Source organism: Chelonoidis abingdonii, chromosome 9 (assembly GCF_003597395.2).
Source record: "Chelonoidis abingdonii isolate Lonesome George chromosome 9, CheloAbing_2.0, whole genome shotgun sequence".
In the NCBI taxonomy this organism is placed as follows: domain Eukaryota; kingdom Metazoa; phylum Chordata; order Testudines; family Testudinidae; genus Chelonoidis; species Chelonoidis abingdonii.
The window spans coordinates 5,553,654-5,579,831 of record NC_133777.1 but is presented as its reverse complement, the minus strand read 5'-3'; positions in this window follow the sequence as shown (position 1 = coordinate 5,579,831).

Below are 26,178 nucleotides of genomic sequence, written 5' to 3'. Positions count from 1 at the left end.
ATGCAAAGGCTCGTGAAGAGACTGGAAAGCATTCCATTGACTTCAAGGGTCTTTGGAACAAGTCCTACTTTTTCAGGAAAAAACAAACAAACTCAGACTTTATCCAGTCAGTCCTCACAATATCTCTATGGAGGTTTGAAACAAGTAGTGAAAATTGCTCTGCTACAAATGGGGAAACTGAGGCACAGAGATTTACATGAACTGCCCAAGCCTATGTAGTGAATTGGTGGCAAGGAGGGGATTAGATCTCAAGTGCTCTTAGCTCTCTACCCTATACTGAGTCCACTACCCCACATTGCCTCTTTCTCTTACATGTTTTCAAAAAGTGTACTGGTGGGGTTTACTGGTATTGTTATGCAAGGATGTTATTCTTTAGTCAGGCGCAGAACACAGACTAATGCAATCCAGTGGCGAGCTAGAGCCGGTTCGTACCGGTTCGCAGGAACCGGCTCTTAAATTTAGAAGTCCTTTTAGAACCAGTTGTTCCAGGACAACCGGTTCTATAGGGGCTTTATTTAACAAAAGCTCCGGCACTCTGCCCCGGCCCCTGCTCACTTCCCCCTCCTCTCCTGAATTCTCCGCCTCCCTTCTCCTCCTCCCCCCCCCCGCTTCCCGTGAATCAAATGTTCGCGGGAAACCTGAAACAAGCAGGGGGCAGGTAAGCTGGGCCGCGGGAGGAGGGGAGGTGTGGCTGGCTTACCAGTTTCCTCCAGCCTGGCACCCTCAGCCAAGCGCCCCCAGCCCAGTCCTGGTCCTAGTCCCAGCCCCAGCCCCAGCCCCAGCCCCTGGCTCCGGCCCCGTGGCTACCTCTGGCCCGGCTCCTGGTCCGGGCCGAGCGCCCTTAGCCCCATCCTGTTCCCGGCCCAGCCGAGCACCCCAGCTTGGCCTTCTGGTCCCGGCCCCCCCGGTCCGGGCCGGGCGCTGGTCCCCAGCCGCCCGACGGGGACCGGCCCCACGGCGGGCGCTGTTCCTGACCCCGCTCGGGCCCCCACGGCAGCCGTGGGCGCTGGTCCCGGCGTGGAGCACTGGTTTCCAGCCCCCTGGCTCTGGAGCTGGTTCCGCGCCCCACAGCACGGTTCCCGGCCTCCGCGGCACCGGGCCGGCCCGGCCCGCGCCCCCGCGCGCCGGTGCTGGTGCTGGTCCCGCGGTAGCGGCTCCACAGGCGGTAATGGGCAGGGAGGGGGTGTTGGAAGAGGCAGGGGAGTTGGGAGTTAATGGGGGTGGATAGGAATGAGCGGTCAGAGGGCAGGAACAGGGGGATTGATGGTGCAGGGTCCTGGGGGGCAGTCAGAAGGAGCAGGGGTTGGATGGGGGTTGGCCGTGGGGCAATCAGGGGCAGGGATTCCAAAGGTGGTCAGGGGACAGGGAGAAGGGGTGGTTGGATGGGGCAGGGGTCCCGGGGGCAATCAGGAATGAGAGGAGGGATTGGATTGGTCAGCAGGGGGTAGTCAGGGGACAGGGAAGGGGGGTGGATGGGGCAGGGTCCCAGGGGGAGCGTCAAAGAACATGGGGGGTTGGATGAGGCAGGAGTCCCGGGGGGGCGGCCATGACCCCCTCCTGGGATGAGGAGGAGGGAACCTGTTGTTAATATTTTGGCAGTTCATCACTGATGCAATCCATTCTGCACTGAAGTTCTATACTAATATTCTCTAATGCAAACAGGGCACAGACTGTTCAGAAAGCACACAAAAAGGAAATCTTCAAAACCACATTATGAATGGGAATTTGTAAGCTGAATACAACTGCAAAGAAAAATGACATTTGCACTAGAAGAAATGGACCTGGACAGCTTTTTCAATGTGCCTTTTCTATTGTTGAAGGAAAAGAGTTTCAATTGGTGCTTCCTGCCTAGACAGCTTCTCCTGCCCTAGTCATAATTTGGATTCACAAAAATAATGCTGATGTCATAATCCCAAATTTGTGACTATGACAATGACTGGAAGATCAACTGGTAGCAGAAGAGGAGGCTGTAAAACAGTCAAAATACAAATATTTTTTGGCACATACTTGGCAGTTAGCAAACATCAACCAGAAGTTATTAACTGGATGTGTGAATTACTAGGTGAAGTTCTCCGGCATGTGTTAGGTTACACCACATGATTGCAATGGTCCTGTGTGGCCTTAAATCTATGGATAAAATCCCTAAAGTAAGTGAAAGTTCTGCCACTGACTTCAGCAGAGCGAGGATTTCACCCTACGCATCTGTAGACATAAAGCAAAGCGATGAAAACTACGTGAAAGGGAAATGCATTGATGTATAAGTCAGATCTACATGAAGCTTTTCCTCTGTCTAAAAATCTCTCTCTAGATTCTTAGCCAGGCATAAGTCATGGCCTCAAGTAACAGCTGTAGCTAGTCTGCTGAAGTGGTGCAGATTCTTTGGAAAGAGAGACCTCTCTGACCTAGGCATCATGTAGTGACTACAAGGCCAGGGTCAATGAGTTTGGACTAAGATCTGGAGCCAAATACTGCACAACATTTTCCCCAGAGAGGAATTAACTCACTCGCTGTTGGTAAAGCTCACCTGGCAAACAGCATCCTCACAGAGCAAGACATTCCATTCAGTACTTCCCTAGTGGCTCATCAGAATGCTATGCGCAGGGTACCATGGTGACAAGTGAGAGGTAACTACCTAGCGAGAGCTGAAGGAATGGCTTTTATATCTTGCATCTACAAACAAAACAACATACCCAGAAAAAGCTCCAAATGGTACAAAACACAGTATCCTGTCTCGCTTAGCAACCAAGCTTCTACTGTGCAGCGGCTTGGTAGTGTGGTGTCAGGGAAAGCTTGGTTTACAAGAAGTCATAGGTTCAAATCCTGGCTCTTGTCTCAGAGAAGCAATAAAATCCTGAGCCCTTTGGGAGGAAGCAAGGTCCAGCTGTTAGGATGCTAGTTTAGGACTATGAAAACCCAGGTTCAATTCCCTGATGTGTTACAAGCTTCTTGTGTGACCTTTGGTAAGTTGTGTAGGGCTTGTCTACATGAACAATTAAGCTAGGGAGTGACTTTAGTCTGCCATTCATTAGACACTTTGATCTACCCCTAGCTGAGACAGGACTAGCTCAAAGCCCATTAATCAACTGTTAATTCATGTCAGCAGGCACAACACCCCCTCCCTGCCCCCTTACCACACTGCCTGGAGCCGCTCCGCCGGGACCAGACAATTACAGCAGGGCAGTTTAGTGCAGGGGAGAGTCACACCCCATCTTAAGTGCCTTTATTCCCTATGTGCCACAATTCCCACTTGTACAATGGGACTAATGTACAATGGGAATAGCACTGCCCTGCCTCACAGGGGTATTGTGAAGATAAATGCATTGAAGATTGTGAGGTGCTATGTTACTATGGTGATCTGGCCATACAGAAGTATTGCAGATACATCGGTTGCCAGGAATATGTCACCTCAGTGCTCCATTCTTTGCACCAGCTCCTCAATGAATACATGGTCCAGTTCAACATCACTCAAAGAAGATAATCCCGTTCCATCTTTCTGTCCTATAGTCTAAGCCCTTCGTGGGATTTCATGGTTCTCTGTCACTGGAACAATAAGAGAGGTAAGCTGGGTGAGGTAATAAACTCTGATTGAACCAACTTCTGTTGGTGAGAGGGAGATCCTGGAGAAGAGCTGTGTGTGTCTCGAAAGGTTGTCTCTCTCCCCAACAGAAGCTGGTCCAGAAGCTCACCCACCTTGTCTCTCTAATGTCCTCGGACCAATGCGGCTACAACAACACTGCATAGTGGAACAGTCAACCAATCAGAGGAGGCATGTAAGTGCAGGAGACCAAAAGCATCATTCCTAAGCACAAAGTATCATCATTGTTAAGACTGGAGTTTGCTCATTTGCCTTTCATGGCAAAAATGTGCCACGGGGCAAAAAGAGAACAAAAAAATAAACACCAGCAAAAGTCACGAGTTTGCTAAAATAAATGCATAAGAAATCACAGAGATCCTAGAAAATAGCCAGAAGTCTTGGCATCCAGGACCCCCATGACTAATATCCAACCTTCCTTGTTGTTATTAAAACTCAACAAACAAGAATGCAAGGGAGCAGAACGATTGCTATTGTCCTCCTGGTGGATTTTTTCCTCCTATCGTGCATTGTGTGAGGAATAGTTTCTTCCTATTCACAGCCTGACCCTGTTTTGTGCCTGTTCAGCAATCTCACAGCCCCCTGGGAAAGGCTCAAACTGAAGCAACTCTGAACTCCACCAGTGCATTTTGTGCTGTCTTAACCAAGCAGCTTTCAAAAACTTCAGAGGCTAAACAAGACTCCAGCAGTTCTAATTTCTCCCAGTGCCTGGGGGTTCCCTGCCTTCTCCATTGCTCTGAGGACATGGAGGAGTGGAATCTGACTACCCTCTCGTTCTGAGGGGGTGACTGGGAAATTCACCTAGCAGTGAGCGTGGAGCCACCTGTCTGGGCTTCCGGCTAGGAGGAGAATTTTGTTCCCCAATTAGACATGAAAAGTTCAGTCCTCTCAACTCACACATTCTGCTTTCCACTCATTGCAGCCATGATACGTTTGATATACTTAGCTAAGGCTAGGTCCACCCTCTCAACCGAGAGGGAGAAAGGCCAAAAGAGCAGGGCAGTGCTCCTCTCAATGTAGCTGCAAGGTCACTGAAGAACTCTTCCCCTCTCATAGGTAGGAAATGTCACACTGGATCAGAACAAGATCCATCCAGTCCAATAGCCTGTCTCCAGCAATGGCCAGCACCAGTTGCCCCAGAGGAAGGTACAAGCACCTCTGCAGAAGGCAGTTATGGAATAACCTGCCCACAGAGAAGCATCTTCCTAACCCACATTAGTTAAACCCTGAAGCTCAATGTCTTTAATGTTCAAGAGTTGCCAATGTCTTGAGTAGTGGAACTAATTCCCCATTGTGATGCCATCAAGATTCATGAGTCTAGACTGCCTGTGGGAAGTATTCCCTCCGCCCCCATAGCCAAAAGCCACATGCCCATACAAATACACGTATGCACGTGCACTCTGCCCAGCAAAAGCTGGAGTTGGATCATTTTGACAGCAGGGAAAAGGAGAAACAATGAAGCATAATATCCATCTCATGCAAATCTGGCCTACAGCTCTTTTGAGAAAGAGGTTAGTACGCAGCAAATAAAAAGAAAATAATTTGGAATGGAAGAATGAGCCATCCTAAAAATGCAAAAGACATTTAACGCTCCTGCGGACCCTCCCAGATCAGGGCAGCAGACAAAACAAAGACAAAACAAGCTCCCGAAAGTGATGAACATGCAAACCAGTGCACTATTATAAACATGAATCTAAGGCACACATTGCTGACAAAACCCTGCCCTGCCTATATGCACAGTTAGTTTGTCATTCATTACTGCTTGAAGACCGGATGCCAGCCTGTCAGCTCTCTTAATCTGAAACATAATGTCCCCAAGAACGTCCCTGAGATAGCAAAGACAGACACCACTGATGACTGCCTTCTTTTTCTATAAACGCTACAGCCATGACTTTGTTCGCATCTCTGCAATATTTGTGCCAGTTAAAACAAGATTAGTGACGATGGAGCCTCTTCAGTTGCTGCCACCAATTCATTTCCAGAAGAATGAATTCATTCATGATACACAAATACATAGACTGTGAAAGCATAAAACACCTTGATGTTCTCACTATGATGCAGAAGACTGTCAGTGCAAACCAAACAAACCCAGCAAACAAGGTCATTTTGCAAATGGCAAATTTCTAGGGCTGACTGAAAGTTTTCCACCCAAATCTTTTTAGATGGAATACTGGATTTTTGAGTAAATGATAATTTGCCACAGAAAGGGTCTACTTTCCTCAAAAATGTCTACATTTTTGTCACAAGAAACACACCCCATTCCCGCGGGTTAATTTTCAGTTTTTTGATGAAACACTGACATTTCCCACAACCAAAAAAAACTTTTCTGACCAGCTCTACAGATCATCTTTTGATGGACAGAAACTGCACTGTGAGCACGTCCCAGCGACAAACTGCTTTGTACCCCGCATATAGCTGCATAGATGGCTGCATTAGCATGACATCAATGACATTTTATGCTATATGAGAAAACTACAGGAGCCCAGATTTCCAAACCAATATATTTACCATGTCATTTTTATTGGCTAGTTCTTGCTTTTCTTTGCCTGAAATATCCATGCCAAAAGACGTGTTAATTTATACCATGGTCTGGGGACACCAAAGATCTGAATTACAGCAGAAAAACACCTGAGTCCTTGATCTTTTTAACGGAACTGCCAACACAGGCATTGATTCTTGCCAGCCTGCCTTCCAGCTGGAAGGCTTGTGACATCTAGCTATGGAAACTGATGCAATGTGGAACAATACTTTGTACACTGCACCAGGATTTTGGAATTTGTCCATTACACCAATTTGGGTGGGGGTGGGGGTAGGATAGAGCTCCCTGTGAGTGGGGAGGAAGGATAAGAGGGCAAGTGAGGGAAGCTATTGAGACTGGAGGAGCAGCTGGCTACAAGCTGGCATCACAGTAGTTTCTGCCATTCCAACAGCAGCTCCTGATGCTCTGTGCATCCCCTCCCTCTTCAGTAGCTGGCACCCTGTGCACTGATATCCCCTTGCCCACATCCAGATGCCTGGGCCCAATTCAGTACTCAACCCCAGCAGCTGGCACACATTCTCCTGCCCCTCCCCCAGGCTGGGTATCTCTGTCAGGACCCATGGCTGGAAGGTAGGACTGCTTGCTCCCTGGCAGCTGGCCTGATCTCTTGCGGTGCTGCAACCTCCAGCCCCTCCTCCAGGTCCCGCTCTTGTCTCTGCTCCAGTCCCACCCTTTTGCAGGATATTGCCAGGCCCGGGGGCAGAAACATGGATCACCGCCCGCCATATTTCCTTTTCAGAGGTGCTAGCCCTGCTCCCCCGTTCTTCTGTCCCTGCTCCAACTCAATATGCCCATGTCATGGGTGCACTTCACACTTCACAGTTGGGTGGATTGTCTGGGTCCAGAAAAGGTCCAACAGCCGTGACCAGAACCAAGCTTTCTCACACCTTCTCTGGTTTCTCTTTTGCTAAATGTCCTCAGAAGGTTCTTCCTTCCTCTGTTCATCTACCCCATTTTGGGCACTGGAACCAATTTTCCATTTTGAAGTATGTGTGTGTGTGTATGTATAGGTTTGGCCATCCCTGTCTAACTCTGAGAAGAAAAGTTTTGAAGCTCACAGAAGCATATGCATTAATGAAAACAGCATCCCCATTTTCGTCCCTGGTTCCAGACCACTGAAAATAGGCACATTCCTGGTCTGAGGTTATTATAAACATAGTAACATTAGCGCCTACATGGCACTGCCTGATGCTGGATAGATTGCGTACAGTTCTGTGTGTATATCTAGTGTCACTCATGCAGCAGACATTAAGGTTTGTACAGCAATCAAAGAAAAAAATGGAAAACACTTTAAAAATTAATGTAATGGATATTAGCTCAAATACCATAGCTGTATTTCAAGTGGCTGGAGTTCTCTTCCTTTCATGTTGTTAATCATGTCACACTAGCTCAAAAGAAAATTTCTAAGGTGGTTTTCATATTTTTTTAAATATTTAACCCTTGTTATTAATAACCTCTTATTTTGCAATCAAAATTGGCTTCCCATGACTGTGTACACGCTAGTTTATACTTGTTCAGAAGTACTAGGATATTGTCACTGATTACAATAGAACACAGTGAACCAAGAATCTCTTAATGTCAACTGATAAGGGGGTATAGAGTGCGACAGGTACCTCCTGATTCTGGTATGTACATTCTAGTTCACCAAAGAATGTCATGTGAGGTCTCAAATGAAAGCTGGTGTCACACTGGTTATTAATATAATTGTGAAATGTGTGTACAGATACTATTAGAGAGACAAGGTGGGTACTGAAACTTTATAAGAAGTTATTGTATGTATATTGAGAATAGGCTCTTCTACTCTATATCAAAGTGTTAGCCACCAGCAGAGGTGAAAAACAGGTTTTTCGTCAGACAAGAAATGCTTATTCCCCCCTCTCTCGGTCAGGGTGTAAATTAAACATTGTAAGCTAACACAATGGATGTTCATCTACATACAAAGTCAAATGTTAACGAAGAGATGTAACTTCATCAGGCAAGCCGCACACAGAAAAACAAGCCACGGGTGATTATCCTGTCTGGGAGCAAGGACAATGAATTTTGGGGCTATATCTGCAAGACAAAGACAACACCCCTTCATCCTGCACCTAGGAAGTAAACAGATAGCATGTTTGTGTTCATGAAAACAGGATCACAACCAGCCTTGGTTGAGAACACTGCAGAAGACTTTGAATGAGAGAAAATTTCTTTAGACAGGAGGTTAACATATTAGTTAAGTTTAGTCTCTAGAAAGAGTGTGTTTTATATGTAGCCATTTGTTTCCATTATCCTTTCTCGCTATCACTTGAATCTTTGATAATAATCTTATTCTTGTTTTCATTATAAATATAGCTCAAGGCTGTTGTATTAAGCAAAGTGCTATATCATGACTTGAATCTTACAAGACAGTGTGTTCTGTTCCTTTGGGAACAGAGAGCCTGGCAGTTCTGTGAGCGGCCAGTGTCTGGGGCTGGATGTCACAGGTGAGCACTATGCAAAGTAAGGGCTGACATGCCCAGAGGAGAGTACTAGAGTGGCTGAAAAACTGAGAGCTGACACCCAGCTAAGCACAATCAAGACTCCCTCACGCTGGAAGCAGGGTAGTAACAAGGTGACTCACAGTCCTGGATACCCCAAGAACTGTCACAAACACTATTTTACTTTTGAAACTCCTCCCTAATATGGATTTTGCAACAGCTCCAACGGGGAAAAAAAAACGGGGGCAATGTTTTGGAACCCAGCAGCCATAACTGCATATCCTTAATTGCTAGCACACACTTCCAGATGACTAAACCGAGAGCTCAATGCACTTACATCTGTCTGCTGCAGAAGTGCTTTGTGCTGCCAGTCCCACGTTCTGGCATGAATCATGGTTTGGAGTGGGAGGTAAGTGCACTGCAGGGTGACACCAGGATTGGTCTCTGAGGGAGGAGCAGGCGAGAGAGAAGGGCAGCTCTGATATTGTCAGAAACTCTCCAGATATGTGTACACTGCAGTCAGGAGATGCGATCTATCTAGATCAAATTAGTTGATGTTTATCTACGCATGCAATCCCACTTCCTGATTGCAGTGTAGACGGTCCATCAGTCTGAGGTGAGTGCCTGTGATTGTGGCTGGCAGAGTAGGACAGATCTGGAAGAATTCTTTAAAATAAGTGGAACCAGGAAAATGTGGGGAATTTAAATCTGTTTGATAATACACATTACCTCTCCCCTTCTTCCAGGTATTTGTTTGATTACCTAGCAGCTTGAGGCAATAAATATACAGAGGATACATGAAGGTTTGGTTCACATGACATAAACCTCCTAATGCTTGCTATTTCTTCTCCACCCAGTACTGGACCGGATGGAAACCTCTCTTCCCTCTGTCTAATAAAATGCCTATAACCTGTCCCCTCTTCCTGGCTCTTCTTGCATCTCCATGAATTTGATTATTTCTAAAAGTCAAAGCTTAAGACACCAACTTTCTTGGGCTGTAGTTAAATGCTGTAAATTTGCTATGCTGCATTGCGTCAGGTTAGATCTTAGAAAGATAGAAAGGAGAAGTCAACATTTGCCATTCTGCTTTTTAAACCAACTCTTAAATAAGTGAACAGATGTTGCCCTTTTAAAATGTGACATTTATTTGAAAGCAGCATGAATACAAGAGTATAAAAATTCCTATTTGCAAGGTCCATAAGTTCAAGCTGCTTCGAGCCAAATCCTGCAGTGTAACTCCTTAACCGCGTTCCCATTACTCCTGAAAGACCATTTAAAGAACCTCCAGGTGTTCAGTTCAACTAAGAGAAGTCTCTCTTTCTACCTGACAGTGAACACTTTGGCAGAACATTGCTTAATATCTATTACAAACCTTAACCTAAGACCAAGGCTGTTTAATATCCCTGCCAAGAACAAACAGTGTTGAATTAATTGATTGGGGCAATGCTCTCAAGCACTTTGGAATCAAGATGGTGTCCTTCTCAATCCACAGAAGGGAAAAAAAACAATAAGCCCAAATGAACCCGGCTGAGGCTGCTCTGTGGAAACAAGCATGGAGCTGAAAGAAGCCCATCAATCTTAAAATAAGTTTTCCCAAACAAAACCTCTGGAATCCTCTGTCTACTATTAGTTTGGTGGGTCATGACTGGGGCGGCGGAAAATAGAATGTGTTTGTCATCCTAAAAAGCCCGTAAAATATAGTCAGAAAAATAAAGTAGAAACAGCAGCTACTGACTCCACATATTTGTTATCTGTCTAGAAATATTTTTTTTATTATCAATATTACAGTCAAGGCGTAACTGAGATTGCACTAGACATGGTACAAACCCATTAGGCTCATCCTCACTGCTACAAAAGCTGCCTTTTTAACTGTGGGGCAACTAATATGCCTGAATTGTACTGAAGTAAAACCAGCAAAGACAAGGTACTTTAGTTTGACCACAAGGTAAACGAGGCATAGTAAACCGAAGACATGGGGTCTAGGGTTGCCACAGGCAACATTTACCTCACGATAAAATGAAAATGCCTCATCATCACTGTGCTTTTACCTCAGGATTGCTCACATGCATCAGTCACCCCATCGTAAAAAACACAGTTTTGGCAATAAAGACATGCCATGTATGGAGGGAAGACAGAGGCACAGAGAAATCAAGTGACTTGCCTGAAACCATGGTTAGTGTCAGAGCTGGGAACCGTGGCCACATCTCCCAAGTCCCAATTCAGTGGACCAGGTCAGTCTCCACTAGACCATGCTGCTATTTCCTTTTCTTTAGTCTACTGCAGTGCTTGAAGTAGTCTAAAAAAACATGTAGGGGTAGCTATCAGAATCTGAAAAGCCACAGCTTTGACTAGCCAGTGGTTAAAGTCCATCCGTCTCTGACCCAGCTCCATTTTTTTAACCAGATCTGCGACCTCTCGGGACACCCCCCCATGTCACTACACACACTTTTTAAGCATAGCTCTATGTATCAAACCACAGATCCACTTATATCGCTTCTCGCACTAAAAAGCTAACGGAGCTATGGGTGAGCAAGCAGGATTCTATTTTGCTGTATAGGTCATTCTGACTAAGCAGTGTTGCAAAATCCTTATCCTTGGTGTTAATGTGATTGGTGAAAAGAACACAGCTTAATTTCCCGATTCCATGCTGATTTTACAGTGCGGCTGGCTGTGAGCTGGTAACCTTCTCACTTGTAGTGAAATGAGCATGGCTGAAGAGGAAGTCACCAAGGGGGAACAGTATGAAGCTTCACAAAGTTAATCATTTCTTTCAAGCATTAAGAACCGCTACGTACTTTCAATCTAAAATGGTTTCAATTAAGAAGGAAAAAAACAACAAAAAATTAACACAATCAAAGTCTCAGGTGGAAAGGGTACACGTTGTATGTCTTCCAACACACTAAGAAACTCAAAAAACAAAATGGCTGCTGTGCACGTGGATGCTGTTTCTAGAAATTTCAAGGTGCGGAACACATACACACTCAAACACACAAGAGTTTTGTGGCTACCTGCACAGCATGGATTTTAGTAGGTCCTTTTCTCATCTCTTAACTGCATTTGAAGAGTCTAACAACCAGCTTCCCCTTTCATCACCCAGCAGAAGGCAGTAGCTAGGAAGTTCAGGAAACATGCTTAGGTGCATGAATGCAAAGGTCAGTCAAAAAGAGACTAAAGATGGCCACACGTTTTTTCTCTTTTTAAAACAGGGTTAGCAGAGAGCTGATGAGAAGTTTAGGCTGGCAATAATGAAACTGTCCTGTTTATGCATAGAGCTAGTAGAAGTACAGTAAAAGTCCATCCTTTCTTCTGCCAATAGCCCCTCAGCCCTCAACTGCACCTCCAAATATGTTGCTAACAGAAAAGCCAAATAGTCTGTAAATTGTGGTGGTTCTTGCACTGTTGGCACTGTCTTTTATTAGCTGTGGTGAGAGACCACCCACTGGTCTGTTTTAGAGAGCTCACTGGGCAGCACTCCGATGGTGGGAATTTTTAGTTACAATTGATCTTGGCTGATTGGAACCACTAACCTAGAGTTGAAAGGTGCCACCTCCCGTTACTACCCCAGTGAACCACAGCACTTTCACCTCCTCTTCTCCCAGGATGCTAGCGCTTTCAAGCTGCAGATGGGAGCTGTACCCAGATGACTCCTTTGCAGTATTGGAGCTGGGAAAATAGCTGGGAAATGAACAAATCTAGTTGCCTGTCTTAAGAATCACTAAGGCACCTACTGACATGTAGTCTAAGCAACTGCAGATGCAGGCTTAGAATTCAGTCAGATTCCCTTTAGAAACTTCCTCATCTAACTACAAGGTCTTTCCTTTGAATTCACAATAAGTTGAAACTGAGCATAAACCAAAAGGCTGTTTGTGCATTGCAACACACTGAATACCTGGAACTTTTAAAGTAAGATACTTCAATATAAACAGAGTTTTACTGTGCCCTAGTTCATGCTAAGTGGATTCCATTGTATTAAATGGTATTCTGGTGAGGAGATGTTGAAATACTGAAGTTTTCAAAATCTTTGTTATGTCCCTTCCTCCACTTGTACTATAAATAGCCATGATATTTACAGCAGCGCAGCATGCCTGGTAGAAATTTGATTTAAAAGTAAAATTGGCCGGACTCCTTGTTAAATTATCATTGTTATTCATCTTTAGAGATGCCCTCCCCTCTCAGCATTGTATCATCTACATTTCATGCTAAAGGCAAAGGTGTGGGGTGAAGTCACTGGAAAATTCTCCCGACAAATCTCAGACAGTTAACCGTTCAGTATATTTTTCTCCTTCTATAAGAGGAAGTCTTGACATTTACTTACTCTTCACGGATGCATGTCAGACTGAGTCCCACCCATTCTTCCACAGAATAAAACTCATTGCAACTCAAACTGGAAAGGTAAAGGACAGCAAGTTACTTTAATGGAGAGGAATTTATTAAAGTATCTTTGATATTGGAGGCAGCTGACTGGATGGAACCAACAAACACTTACTTGAACTTCATTTGCATGTGCTTAGAAAGGTATTCTTCCCCGGATGGTCTTGTTCACAAATAATTTTAAGTAGAAGTGTTCTTTAAGTTTCTAACATAAGCATCCTCAATGCAAGGGGTGCCATTAAAATCTTTTCAGTGCTACCTTTGCAACCAGTTAATTCTACTGCAGTATTCACGGCATTCCCTATACTTATAGCTGGAGAGTGCTGAGAATACTGTGGTGATATGAATTGCAAAGTCAGTCCTGAAAGATTTTAATGGCAGCCACTAACAAATACTAACAATACTAATACCATTAATAAATATATTAGCCCTTGCTGGATCAGTAGGCGACGTGACTCAATTCTGTAGGGGGACATTCTAGTGTCAGTGACACCAATGACCATGTTGGCGGCTTGACAGTCGCCTAAAGGGCTTACATAGCTTTCAATCGCATTTACAGATCTTTCTACTCCCAAATGAATGCACAGCCATAATATTTGCCTGTTCTTATCTCTTTCTTAACAAAACCAGACTGTCTCGTGGCTGAATTTACTAGTGATGAGACCCAAATCAAGGAGAAGGGGGAAGAATAGACTTGGACTGCTACAGCGCATACCCTTCCCTAGAAGGGACAGTGAGCTAGAGGGCAGCTGCAGGATACATGACAGGGTTCTGCTAGCTGCATTTGACTCTTTGGGCCTTTCTGTTCCAGTCCAAGTGCACGGGGGAGACAAGTCAGGAACAGCATCCTAGTTAATTCATTGCCATCTGTCTTTATTTTTGGTAAACCCACTTAAAATCAGACCCTCTAAACACACAAATGGTGGCACCTTTTGGGCCGATTTTTCATGCATTGGCTACTGGGCAAACTGCAGTCAGTTTGCATAGATCCTCTTACAGACTAACATGGAGGGACTTGTGTGCCAGCCTCAGTCTCTGGTGAAAAGCAGGCTGCAGGTATGGTGGGCAGCCTTTTAAGTAGATCGCGGCTTCACTAAGGCTGGAAGCACACTCTTCAGCCAATGGATGATTCAAAATGCACTACCGCCCCCCCCGCCCCCGCCCCCGGCTCAGTGCCTCAGGTCTATTGGATTAGGAAGATGGGACTTATCACACTTCAACTGTTAGCACACCAGGCCTTCAGAAAACATAGCAAGGCTGCCAAAACAGCATGAATAATGGGACAAAACCCGACACACGGCCAATGAGAGCTGCAGGGGTGGTGATTAGGGTGGGGGCAGCATGTGGAGCCCCTTGGCTGCCTGTCCAGGTAGGAGCCAGAAGGGGGACGTGCTGCTGCTTCTGGGAGCTGCGCGGAGCCATCGTACACACGGAGTGGGGCAAGCCCCCAACCCTGCTCCCCAATTGGAGCATTGGAGCAGGGTAAGCCCCGGACCCTGCGCCCTGGCGGGAGCTCGAGGCCCAGATTAAAATGTCTGAAGGGCCGGATGCGGCCCCCGGCCGTAGTTTGCACATCTCTGTTCTAGCGCCTCGCAGTTGGCCTTGACGGAAAACGCCCTCCCTTTCCCTGCTAGTGCACCAACACACAGCAAAAGTGGGTGCTGACCAGCTACCCATGTTTGATAGTTTTCTCAGCAGTGCTACATGGGCTGGTGTCACTCTGCTCTCTTTGGGGCTGTTTACATCCAGCCCTTCTGCATAGCAGGTCCCACATACATGGGCTAGAGAGAGAGCAAACCATACACCCCATGCCTGAATGCTTAGCCAGGGTCGCACTCCACTCTTCCCTGGGTAATGGTCAGAGCAAACAGTGCAAATGGATGATACCAGTCAAACAATAGCATGATAGGTACCACAATGCGTACACTGGCCCAGGCAAAATATTCAGAGACATTGCAAACTGCTGAGTCTAGGTGCATGTTTCCGGTTTTCTCTTTCAGCTGAGGAAATCTCCCAGAGAAAATTACAGTCAAGGGATTGCAGGATATGTTTGTCTCTGTTACATAGCAAGCTGCTACTAGGGAAGGGGATTATACGTGTGACAGAGCTACCAAAGGGTTAATACACAAAGGTATTCTGCTTATAGCACAGAATGATCCTAGGCACCACTGCAACACAACTAACAAAACAGCAAAACCTTTCACTGTAGTTGAGTATAAATCCTCCAGGGGAATGACAGAGCAAGAGAATCTAGATGCAGAACTGATGGAGCAGGAGAATCCAGATGCAGAACTGATTTCCTGCTCCCTTTTCCCAGAAGCACTTATTTTAGAAAACACAGAGATCTGAGCATTCCTACCTCAGCCATATAGCCACGCGTGGGTTGAGTCTGCCACTGAACCAGAGGAGAAGCCAGCAGTAACTACTGATAGACCCCATTTTAGGACATGTGATGGGGCTTGGGAATGCTCCTGTTTATACCTTCACCCAGTGCCACCTAGTGCTAGGCATGAACATTGCAACTTCCCGCAAGGAATCTGCCAGGTCTCAGCATGGCAGTGGTTTGTTCTAGATCTGCTGTGTTCTGCCTACCCTGGTGAGAGATGGTGGTGAGCCCTTACTTCCTCCTGGCCAAATTTAACTATGAAAAAACAAAATCATGTGAGGGACAAACAGCATGACAAGGCAGAGGAGGCTGATTGGCAGGGGCAAAAGGGAGGTTGAGCGCAGGCACTATAAAACTAGTTTCCAGAGCCATGGGTTAGTTCAGGTGAGGACTATATATTGGTTGCACCTCAGCCCACCAAGGAAACATGGTCTGGTTGTGAGAGTAGGGAAACCCCAGTTCAGTCCCTAGTCCCAGACAGCCTGTGTGAAGTTGGGTAAATCACATAGGGTATGGTTAGGTAATGCCAACAGCCCCCAGGTGTCAGCAGGTGGGATTAAACCTGGGACCACAGGAGCTAAATGTATGAACCTCTACCGCATCAGTTGAACACCACCTGGCTCTCAGTTAAGGCTGTTGCAGACTCACTGATGTCTAGGTGCCACTGGATGGGGACAGAGCACCACACCCAGCAGCCCTGGGTTCCACTTATACTACAAAGACTACGCCAGCCTAGGGTCCATCGTACTTATCAAGAATAGGAGACTTACTTTAAAAACCTCTATAAAATAAATTTAACTACGAATATTGCAGTAATAACATTCTTATGCTGTAGGTACTCTTCCTTCAGCCCATTTTTAAGCATATTAGAGCCCATCAACTACTTATATGGCCACCATTACCATCTCAGTGTATCACCGTCTTGAATCTCTGTAGTCTCCTCGACCGACACAGCTGTGCTGATATATAGTTCAAGTGTAGCTCAAACTCTGGTCTACCAGCTCCCAATCTGTGAAATAGGAATAATAGCCCTTCCCTACCTCCCACGGGTACTGCAAAGATTCAAGACTGAGAGACACTCCAGTACCATGGTGATGGGGGCTATAAAACTGTGCCTTAAGAAAAAATACCTGCCGCATATGAATGTTATCGCTGAAATGTTGTAAGTTAATTTTATTTATTTATGGAGGTTTTTAAATTAAAGTCTCCTATTTTTTATAAATACAATGGATTCTTTTATTGGCTGTAGGGCATGGACAAAATCATCTATTGTATAAATCTTTTCTTTCTCTAATTGTTATATATATTCTAGTCTCCTGCTATATGTACCTTCCTCATCTTGATATATGGATTTGCTCAGTTAGAAAAGGTCAAGCAAATGGAACCAGCTCTTCCATCTCTGGGGTGTAAGAGTCTTGAGAAGACAATCCTTCCCAAACTGTTTTTGCTCCAGTGTGCCCACAGCCGATAAGTGCATTGTCCAATGTCTGTGCCTGCAAAAATTCAGCAGAGGTCTTAAAATCAGTTGGGAGAGTTGTTTGTATGATTTGTTTGCCGCATGTGCTTGTCAACAAGCTGGACAGATGGAAGCTGCTGCTGTCACACAAAGAGCAGCGTTAGGCGCACCTCATTAGCTGAAAGGGGATTGGTGTAGCAGGAACATTGTCAATTCTGCATGAACAGCTAAGTTCAAGGCTTCACCATTGGCTGTGACACATGAGCTCAATGCAAGCGGTTTCTTTAGAGCTTGCTTTGATTTTATCTCATTTAATTTTAAAGTGCTAGGCTTCTCAGCAAAATCAAGTGGGATCTCCCTTCAAATATCTCTGAAACAAAGATGGATTTTTTTGTCTCTTTCAGTCCTCACTGATCTATTCTACTCTCCGCTCCGACTTTCTCAGCAACTTTCTAGAACCAAAATAATAATAATAATAAATCAAATAATTTAATAATAAGAAAATTCTATAATGATACTTTTGTTTATGTGAATCCATTCATCCCAGGATATCAAAGCACTTGATAAATATTAAGCTTTCTCTGATGGTACTGGTGGTGTTATTTGTAAAAGCCCCAGCTTCTGGAGTCATGTGTAGAGGGAAGCTTGAAAATGTCAACCTCAGGGGCTCAAAAGCCAGAAAGCAAATAAAAATAATCCAAATTTATTTTTTAAAATCACATCTTTATCAGGACTTGACTCATGGGTTTTTGAATGCTTGCGGTTGGCACTACTGATTCCACCCATTTTATAGATTAACTGAGATAAGGGAAGTTAACAGACTTGTGAAGGTCATGGAGCCAGTGCTGGCCCTTAAGTAGTTCACAAGTCTCTAAATGAATATGACACATTACATTTGCAGAAAAAGTTGTAGTGTATAGAGTGGTAACACTCAAAGATACATGCACCTCTCAAGTCTAGTGTTAAGAAGGAGTCTCTTTCTTCTACAATCTTGATGACTGTTTGCCAGGATCATAGCATGAAACATTAGAGGTAAAGGATTAAGTAAAACTCTTTTAATTTTACAAGACATTCAATCAACTGATTCTCATTTCCAATCAGGTGTTAATTACAGCTCTGAGTATCTGAACGTTTAGTGCAAACAGCGGCAGTGCAAATACTACAAACGCCATACTATTTTTGTTTAATGGGGTGAAATACTTTAAGCTCCTGTTGGAGGATCCCTGCAGAGTTATTATGCCATCAGACTTGCAGAAAAGCAACCAAAAAAAAAAAAATACAGTATTTAGAATCCATTAAGCGCAGGGGACTCAAATGACAGCAATCTCAGAAAATACAAGGTCAGCGGGACCTCAGAAAAAGCTTTAGTGAAAGTGCTACTTATAAGTCTATCCCCAAATCTGCCTTCAAAAAAAGGAGGATTTAATAATTATGATACTTTGCGAGTCCAGCTTATTTCTGTTGTTCTAGCCAAGAATATAGATTTCAGTCTTTCTTACTGCCTTATTTCATTTTCTTCCTGATAAGAGCTTAGGTACAATGGCGAAAGGTGTTATACAGAATCTTAAGATAGATGAGTCCCTTCGGCCAAATCCTACTTACTTTACTCATAAAAATAGTTACACTGAATCAATGGGATTATCCATGTTCTAGGAAACCAGGATTTGGTTGCTTGATTCTGCACAACTGGGCAGGAAATGGAGAGGAATCCTGATCCCATCCGATTTTCTATACTTCTTGGCTTTCTGTTCTGCTAGAAATACCATGATAATTAGCAGTATTTCACCACTTCCTTTCCCCATCTTGGCTGTTTCAAGGAAGGAAAGACAACACAGGAGTTATACCAACTTTTTGTGAAGCTCAAAAAAGTTTGTCTGGCTTCAAGGTGAAGATTTGGGTAAGTTCTTACCTCCAAACCAGTTCACCCATCCTTAATTTAAAGCAGGTGACTTCACAGTCACTACAACAGATACATTAAATGACCTCTGCTGAGTCTTACTACTGATTAATAGAAATTCCAGTTGCACGAAAAATCCTTGCTCTTAAAAGATTCTTGATCGTCTGCACACTGAAATGAGGCATCTCCTAATTTCAAAGAGAAACTTATTTGAAAATCTATTGTGAGTTATTACAAAGGTAAAGCTCTGGTACAATATTTAAAAATAAATATTTATGTCCCTTTTTAAAAAAATAAGCTTCACTTTTATTGTTCATATTATAAGAGGAAAGGTTCTTACTTTTTTGGATGATTCCTGGGTTATATTAAGTCAACACTTTAAGGCAGTGTAGTGTAGTGAACAAGTACTACCCAGTCAGAGGCGGCTGCAGACCCCAGGATGCGAAGCGCGCGCTTGGGGCGGCAAGCCACTGGGGGCGCTCTGCCAGTCGCCACGAGGGCGGCAGGCAGCCTGCCTTCGGAGGCTTGCCTGCGGAGGGTCCGCTGGTCCCATGGCTTCGGCATGCCTGTGGGAGGTCTGCCGAAGCTGCGGGACCAGCGGACCCTTCGCAGGCAAGCCGCCGAAGGCAGCCTGCCTGCCGTGCTTGGGGCGGCAAAATGCCTAGAGCCACCCCTGTACCCAGTGTAGTGAATAAGTACTACTGCAAGTCAAAGAATAATTCCAAAGGAAAGTATCATTCCCCATAGTCTCTGGGGAATTCAGAAGTTTCTGAAGTGCGGCAACTGTACCAGACTTCTCCATTCGAACACTGGTCCAGGATGGATGACATAGCAGAAAAGGTCTCAGCTAAAGCCAAGATCAATGCTCCCATTTCTAGCAGTGTACGGACAGTTTAGCTTAAGTAGCAGCAGTACATGTTTCTCTCTAGAGGTTCCCCAGTTCTGTCCCTAGTATGTCAGCAAAGATGGCCGCTGTGACTCCCGTGCAAAGGAATATGGGGGACTAAGACTTCTCCCTTAGACTCCTGCATGGACTACCAGGCCAGGTACACAAGAGGAAGCAGATTTTGCAGGTACATTTAACCTCATATGGACCAGTTTAGCAGGCAACAGTGAGAGCCCTGTGCTAGACCAGCACCGAATTGCTACCCTCTTCATGCAAGGGGAAAGGGAAGAAGAATTGTGACTCCGAGGGGGAGCTGCACTGGAGTGGGGCAGGGTATCTGCCATCACTTGCTTATGCTGTGCTTAAGGCAAAGAACTCTTGGGAGTCTAATTAAAATGATAGAAAAAGGATTTTAAAAGAAATTATCTGATTTTTTTATTCAATGGTTAAAAATGTAGAATATTTAGTTAGAATATTCCTTGATTGTTTTAAGGCACAGTGCTTATTGTATGTCCTGAGCTCCTTCTGGGTGACTGCTGTACTGCCACATCCTGCCGATGGCAAGGCTAGATTCCATTACAGCATAGCCCCCAGGTGGCTGGGAGCCACAGCACTGCAGAAGTTGATGAATATTAACATGGAACTTTCTTCAGTACGAAATGAATGGGAGCAGAGCCTTTGGACAATTAACATGGCCAGAAAACTAACAAAGGAATATTCAAAAGTACTGTTTGAGAGCGGGGTGTTTTACATTATAGAAAGAGTTCAGATGTTAAAAGAGACAAAACATTCACTTCAGACTGAATTAAGCCATGGGGACCTTTTTGTTCAAAGCTGTTCAGATTTCACATTTTACTATATATAGGGAAATAGGGATTTAGAAACCTGTTTTACAGCCAGGTGAAATCTGAATTCAGAGTGAAAGGCACTAAACTTTATTTCAGTCTTTCATGATTTATGTCTGTATTTCCAAGAATTATAGGAAGCAGAGATGAAAGAGATCTGTTATGCCATCTTGTCTATCCACAGTCAACGTTGTATTGTTCCTTTCCATTAATTCTCCATTTATTTGATCAATCAAATAATTGGGGTTTCCATCATTTCCCTGCTGTCACTGATAGGAAATTTGCCCAACATACAGGGTAAAATTTCTTTTGTTTTGTTTCTTTCCCATTAATTCTTGTTATATTCTCCTAGATCAACATAGGTATTTTAACATTCAAGCTCTCTTCAGTTATCTCAGGACAATTTACCTGAATCTCAGCTTTAAATTCTTTTTCCTTAATTTCAGTCTTAACTTTTCCAGTAACATCTGTAAGTGCTTTCATGGGTTGGATAACTGGAACAATTAGTATGAAGTAAGAGCTCATATAATGGATTCGATTTTGCTCTGTGACACTAACACAGGCCCAGAGAATTCCATGGGACTGAGCAAACACAAGTGGTGCTGCATTTGGATCATTATTTTGATAATGTGTGTGCGGTTATTTTTAATTCTCTTTGTGTAGCTTTAAAAAGTAGCAATCTGTACAATCACTGTTTATCCTGAGCCAATCCTTTTATTTATACATAAATCTTTCATGCTTGCTATACAAGAGAATGTATGTTGCAATCATAAAAATTCATGAACCAAAAATATAGATCTGTAAATTAAATCAACGCAGTGAAAAGAGGCAATTGGTACTGCCACAAAATACAACTAATATAAACGTATTGATACTCAAGATCAACACCTACATACCGCTGGAGGCTATCCAAGACATTCCAAGTTGGTACCTAAAAGTAATACAAAGCAGCACGGGACTTGTGCTTTGGCTCTCACAACAATTCCCAAATGATCTCAACCAATGGTACTTTATTGATGGGAACTGCACATCATGAATCTTGTGCATATTTCAGTCCATGCTCATATTTTGTTGATTCACCACAAAAGGCGAATCACATCCCCAGATGAGAATAGAGACCATGAAGACCTGTGTCTGCATTCATTTCAGATTTTTTGCTTCCTTCCAGGATGCAAATGAAGTCTGTGCTATGACACAATGCGCCTGATGAGTTTTTGGACTGTTTGCTCATTCCCATGGTAGCAGAAAAGAGAAATTGGAATCCTCTGCAGATCATTACGGTCTGCAAACTGATTTTGCCTGATTTTCAACCCACTCTGGGGTGGGTTGGCTGTTTGAGAGAGAAATGGGAAGAGAATTAAAAGGGGGAGAAATAAATAGTCCAATAAAAACAGTCTGAAAAATGGAAGGAAGATGGGTGGAAAAGAACAAAAATCTAAATGAAAAAAAAAGAGGCATGTGTCTCCAACTTACAGCCTGGCTTTTGAGGAGCTCTAATTCATAATACAGGCCACACTTTAGCTTAGGGGGGAAAAAATCAAAACTCCTGAATTGTCCTGGAAACTCCCTGGGTTTAAATGATAGAAGTACGTGAAATCGAATTACTCTAGTTTTGCAAATCCAAACTCGAACATTTGAGGTCTGCAAAATAAATTCCATGGGACTCACCCATCTTTACTCTATGTATCTATACTATATACTGATTCAAAGATTCACATATTTTAAGGCCAAAAGGGACCATTATGATCACCTAATCTAACCTCCTACATAATAAAAGCTGTAGAATTTGACCTAGTAATTCCTGCATCAAGCACCAAACGATCAGCAAATTTAGGCTGGAAATGAGAAGGTTGGTGACAATCAGGGGAGTGAGGTTCTGGAACAGCGCCCCCCATAGGATAACCGGTGGGGAAACAACCTAGTTAACTTTAAAATGGAACTTGAAAAGTGATTGAACAAGACTGTATGCTGCGGTTGCCTACGACAGCAGGGGACTGGATGAGATAACCCAGGAGATCCCTCCAGTCCTACATTCCTAACACGCACTCCTTATATTCTTCTAATTATTTATCTGGCTGCTGGATGTTAGAAACATGGACTCACCAGATTAGATTATTGGTCCATCAAAACACCCATAGTGTTCCAAGCCAATACCGGTACGTGGGTGAAAACATTCCCTCCTGACCACTGCAACGATCAACTTAAGCTCTTCCGAATGAGATGTGGTTAGCCCGGCAGTATCTTACCATCTATAATTATATACGTCAAGCGTCATGAAACTGGGCTGGGCAACACAGAGGTTAGAACACTCGTGAGCTGGGTGCACTAACGCTTCCATTATCATCATCACCCATGGAGCAACAGAGGGAAAAGTCTAGTGTAGGTACCCTGCTTAGTCATCCTAATCTTTTTGTGCAGTTAGTCCTTGGGCCAAAAGCCATGAGAAACTTTTCCATTTAGTAGATGGATGAACATGCCAGTGTCATTCCAGAAAAGTCTCTGCTATGCCCTTCCCAGTGGAGATGTCAGGCCTAGGAATTGTACATGTTACGCTAAGCAACTTAATGGGCCATGAAAAAGTTTTCAATGTATTTTTGAAGTCTGCTTTATTTTCTGTATCACAGAAGACAGCTAAGCAATAGATAATTAGCATGCAGAATAGACAGGCTTCAATTTATACATCTCAAAGGAGAAGAACCAACAAAATGTCAATTACACAGGAGCACCATGTATATAAGCATATATTTATTTTTCCTCTAGTTTTGATCTCGCTTTCTCTCTCTTTGTAAGGATAGCATCTACCTAAAGTGGCACAACTGACAGCAGTGGAAAATGAAGTAAGGATGAGCTGCTTAATTTAATATTTCTTCCCCTCCTCCCCCATCTCCTCCAAAAGATCAAGTTAACAGACAAAACTGAAATTGTAGATCAAAAGGTCTGTTTGTTTCTGGCAGTTGGCAATGTAGTGACTACAGTCATATATTTTACAATGTAAACGGGGAGGTATAAATAATGAATCAGAGACTGGAATGAAGTAAGTAGATTTATCTCCTTTCTCAGCACAAATAGTACAGTACGTTCAATGTGCGCCACAAGTAGCATAGTTGGAGAACTCTGGAAACACTTAGTACTTAGCACTTATATTCAAAAGGTAATGTGGAAAGGTCAGTGAATCAATCTCCATGTAATTCATGTTAACCTCCTGTGGATCTTTGTCCCCTTCTAGTGTCTAGGCCAGGGGTAGGCAACCTACGGCACGTGCGCCGAAGGCGGCACACGAGCTGATTGTCAGTGGCACTCGCACTGCCCGGGTCCTGTCCACTGGTCCAAGGGGCTCTGCATTTTAATTTAAATGAAGTTTCTTAAACATTTTACAAACCTTATTTACTTTACATACAACAATAGTTTAGTTGTATATTATAAACTTATAGAAAGACCTTCTAAAAACGTTAAAACGTATTACTGGCACGCGAAACCTTAAATTAGAGTGAATAAATGAAGACTCGGCACAGCACTTCTGAAAGGTTGCCAAACCCCTGGTCTACGCCATGTAAACGGTTTATGCGTACTACTTACCCCTAGTGAATGGGCTTGGTCTTTTATCTGACAAAACAGAGGTTCACTCTTTTAGATTCATGGGATGTGGGTTAAATCCCTGCTGATGTCCTAAGAAAATAGTCATTAAACTTACCAGATCCGCAGGAGGGGACTAAACATTATACCTGTTTTTTTTAACAGATGGTGTCACTGCAACACAGATGGAGCAACACATTTGAGGCTACACAAGGAATCAGGGGATTCAAAAAGTCAGTATCTTTTGGCTCCTAATTTTGTGAGCCCTCCCTGAGACCATATAGCACTGAGTGGGGCTCTTGCCACTACTTTGGATAGAGACACCTTGGGAATATCAGTGTTTTACGCTGCTTAGCATTCAACAGCTTCCTCCCACAATCCCTGCTGGGGGAGATGTACATGAAGAACACCAACCCACAAACAGACACAAACACTGATGAGCAGAATGAATATTAAACTCTTCAGAGTTAAAGTAAAACACCTGAAAGTTTGGCTGCCTATCCAGACTTCCCAAGTCTGCAAGCTTGGCTGGAAATCTCACAAGAACAAGCTCTCTTGAAATTTCCACAGAGGCCAAACATTTTTTTAGGAAAATCTCTTATTACAAATCCTTCCAATTCCAGTGCTGAACAGAACCACAAAGGGCAAAGAGGCACAGAATTAAAAATGGGAGGTGTTGGGACCCCCAGGAATGGATGGACCTACTTTGCCTCAAAAGGGCCCGTCTCAATTTCAGTTTCACGCTGAGGGTTGGGTCATTTTTTAGCCCAATTAAAGTTCAGGTACTGTGACTGTTGCAGCATGATACAGGGATGCCCCTCACAAATGGAGCTGGTTGAAAAAAATGAGGGAAATTTGTGAAAATTTTGTCAAAAAATTCCTTTTTTTATGGAATTTAAAAAAATTGACAAATTGTCATTGAGAAAAATTAAAATTGTGAACGTTTGGACCAGCCCTGCCTTCCAGCACTCCACATTCTGCCAAATGCTCCTGAGTTCTGGTCAGCTTCTTCAAGAAGCTCTGGTTCAGTCAGAAAAACCCTTCTGCAGCTGCAGAGCAAAAGTAAAAAGGGTTGAGACACCCCTGCACCAAAGCAGACACTCTATGCCTCATTGTCATCTTCCCTGTGGTTCCAGCTCAGGAACATACAGGATTCTGGAGTGAGGGAAAGAGGAAGCAGGGACCAAAGAGGCAGGGAAAGGTATGTTTGGCCAGCTGTTGTCCCTGGCCACACATAGCTTTAGGAGTTGCTTTCAGAACTATAAGCCTTTGGCCTCCTGGACTCCACAATTAGAAGCCACAATACAACTCTCAGTAGGTATGTAGCTAACAAAGTCTCTTATTTAAGGCCTTTCATTCTGAGATATCAGAGAAATGTATCCATGTCTCAGTTATAGAGCAAACCATGGGAACAACTGGTTGCTATGGCCAGATAGAAAGTGCACTAGGTTCTCGCTTCTTCAATCACAATTTAATTAGAAAAATCTCCTTAGAGCCCCATTGAAGAAACAACCCTAAGGTGCACATGGGCATGTTACCTGCTATTCAGATCTCTGGAAGGTTTCTTGTCAACAGTCAAGACGTAGTTCAAAAAGCATCTCTCAGTGGGAAGCATTCAGCTAAACAAAACAAGGCACAGGCCCGGGGGAGAAGTGACAGAGGCTGGGACTGCATTTGCAGGGCCGGCTCCAGGCACCAGCGTGCCAAGCGCGTGCTTGGGACGGCATGCTGCGGGGGGGGCGCCCTTTCGGTTGCCGGGAGGGCGGCAGGCGGCTCTGGTGGACCTCCCACAGGCGTCCCTGAGGAGGGTCCGCTGCTCCTGCGGCTCCGGTGGAGCATCCGCAGGCACACCTGCGGGAGGTCCACTGGAGCCGCAGGACCGGCGAGCGGCAGAGCACCCCCCCGCGGTGTGCCGCCGTGCTTGGGGCAGCGAAATGGCTAGAGCCAGCACTGTGCATTTGCAACTAAGACTTATAAAATTAATTTGTAAAATGCCAATACAATTCAACGTAACTATCAATTAAATGTCAGGGTTAAAATCTTTCTGCCTCTCACCCACCCCCACTCCATTAATTCCACTGCCAAGAGTGAAATATAAGGATTGTCTCTGTTTAGTGTAAAGTCCCAGCCATGAGCTGTTTCACCCCAGACTCAAATCTGGATATTTTCTCAAATTT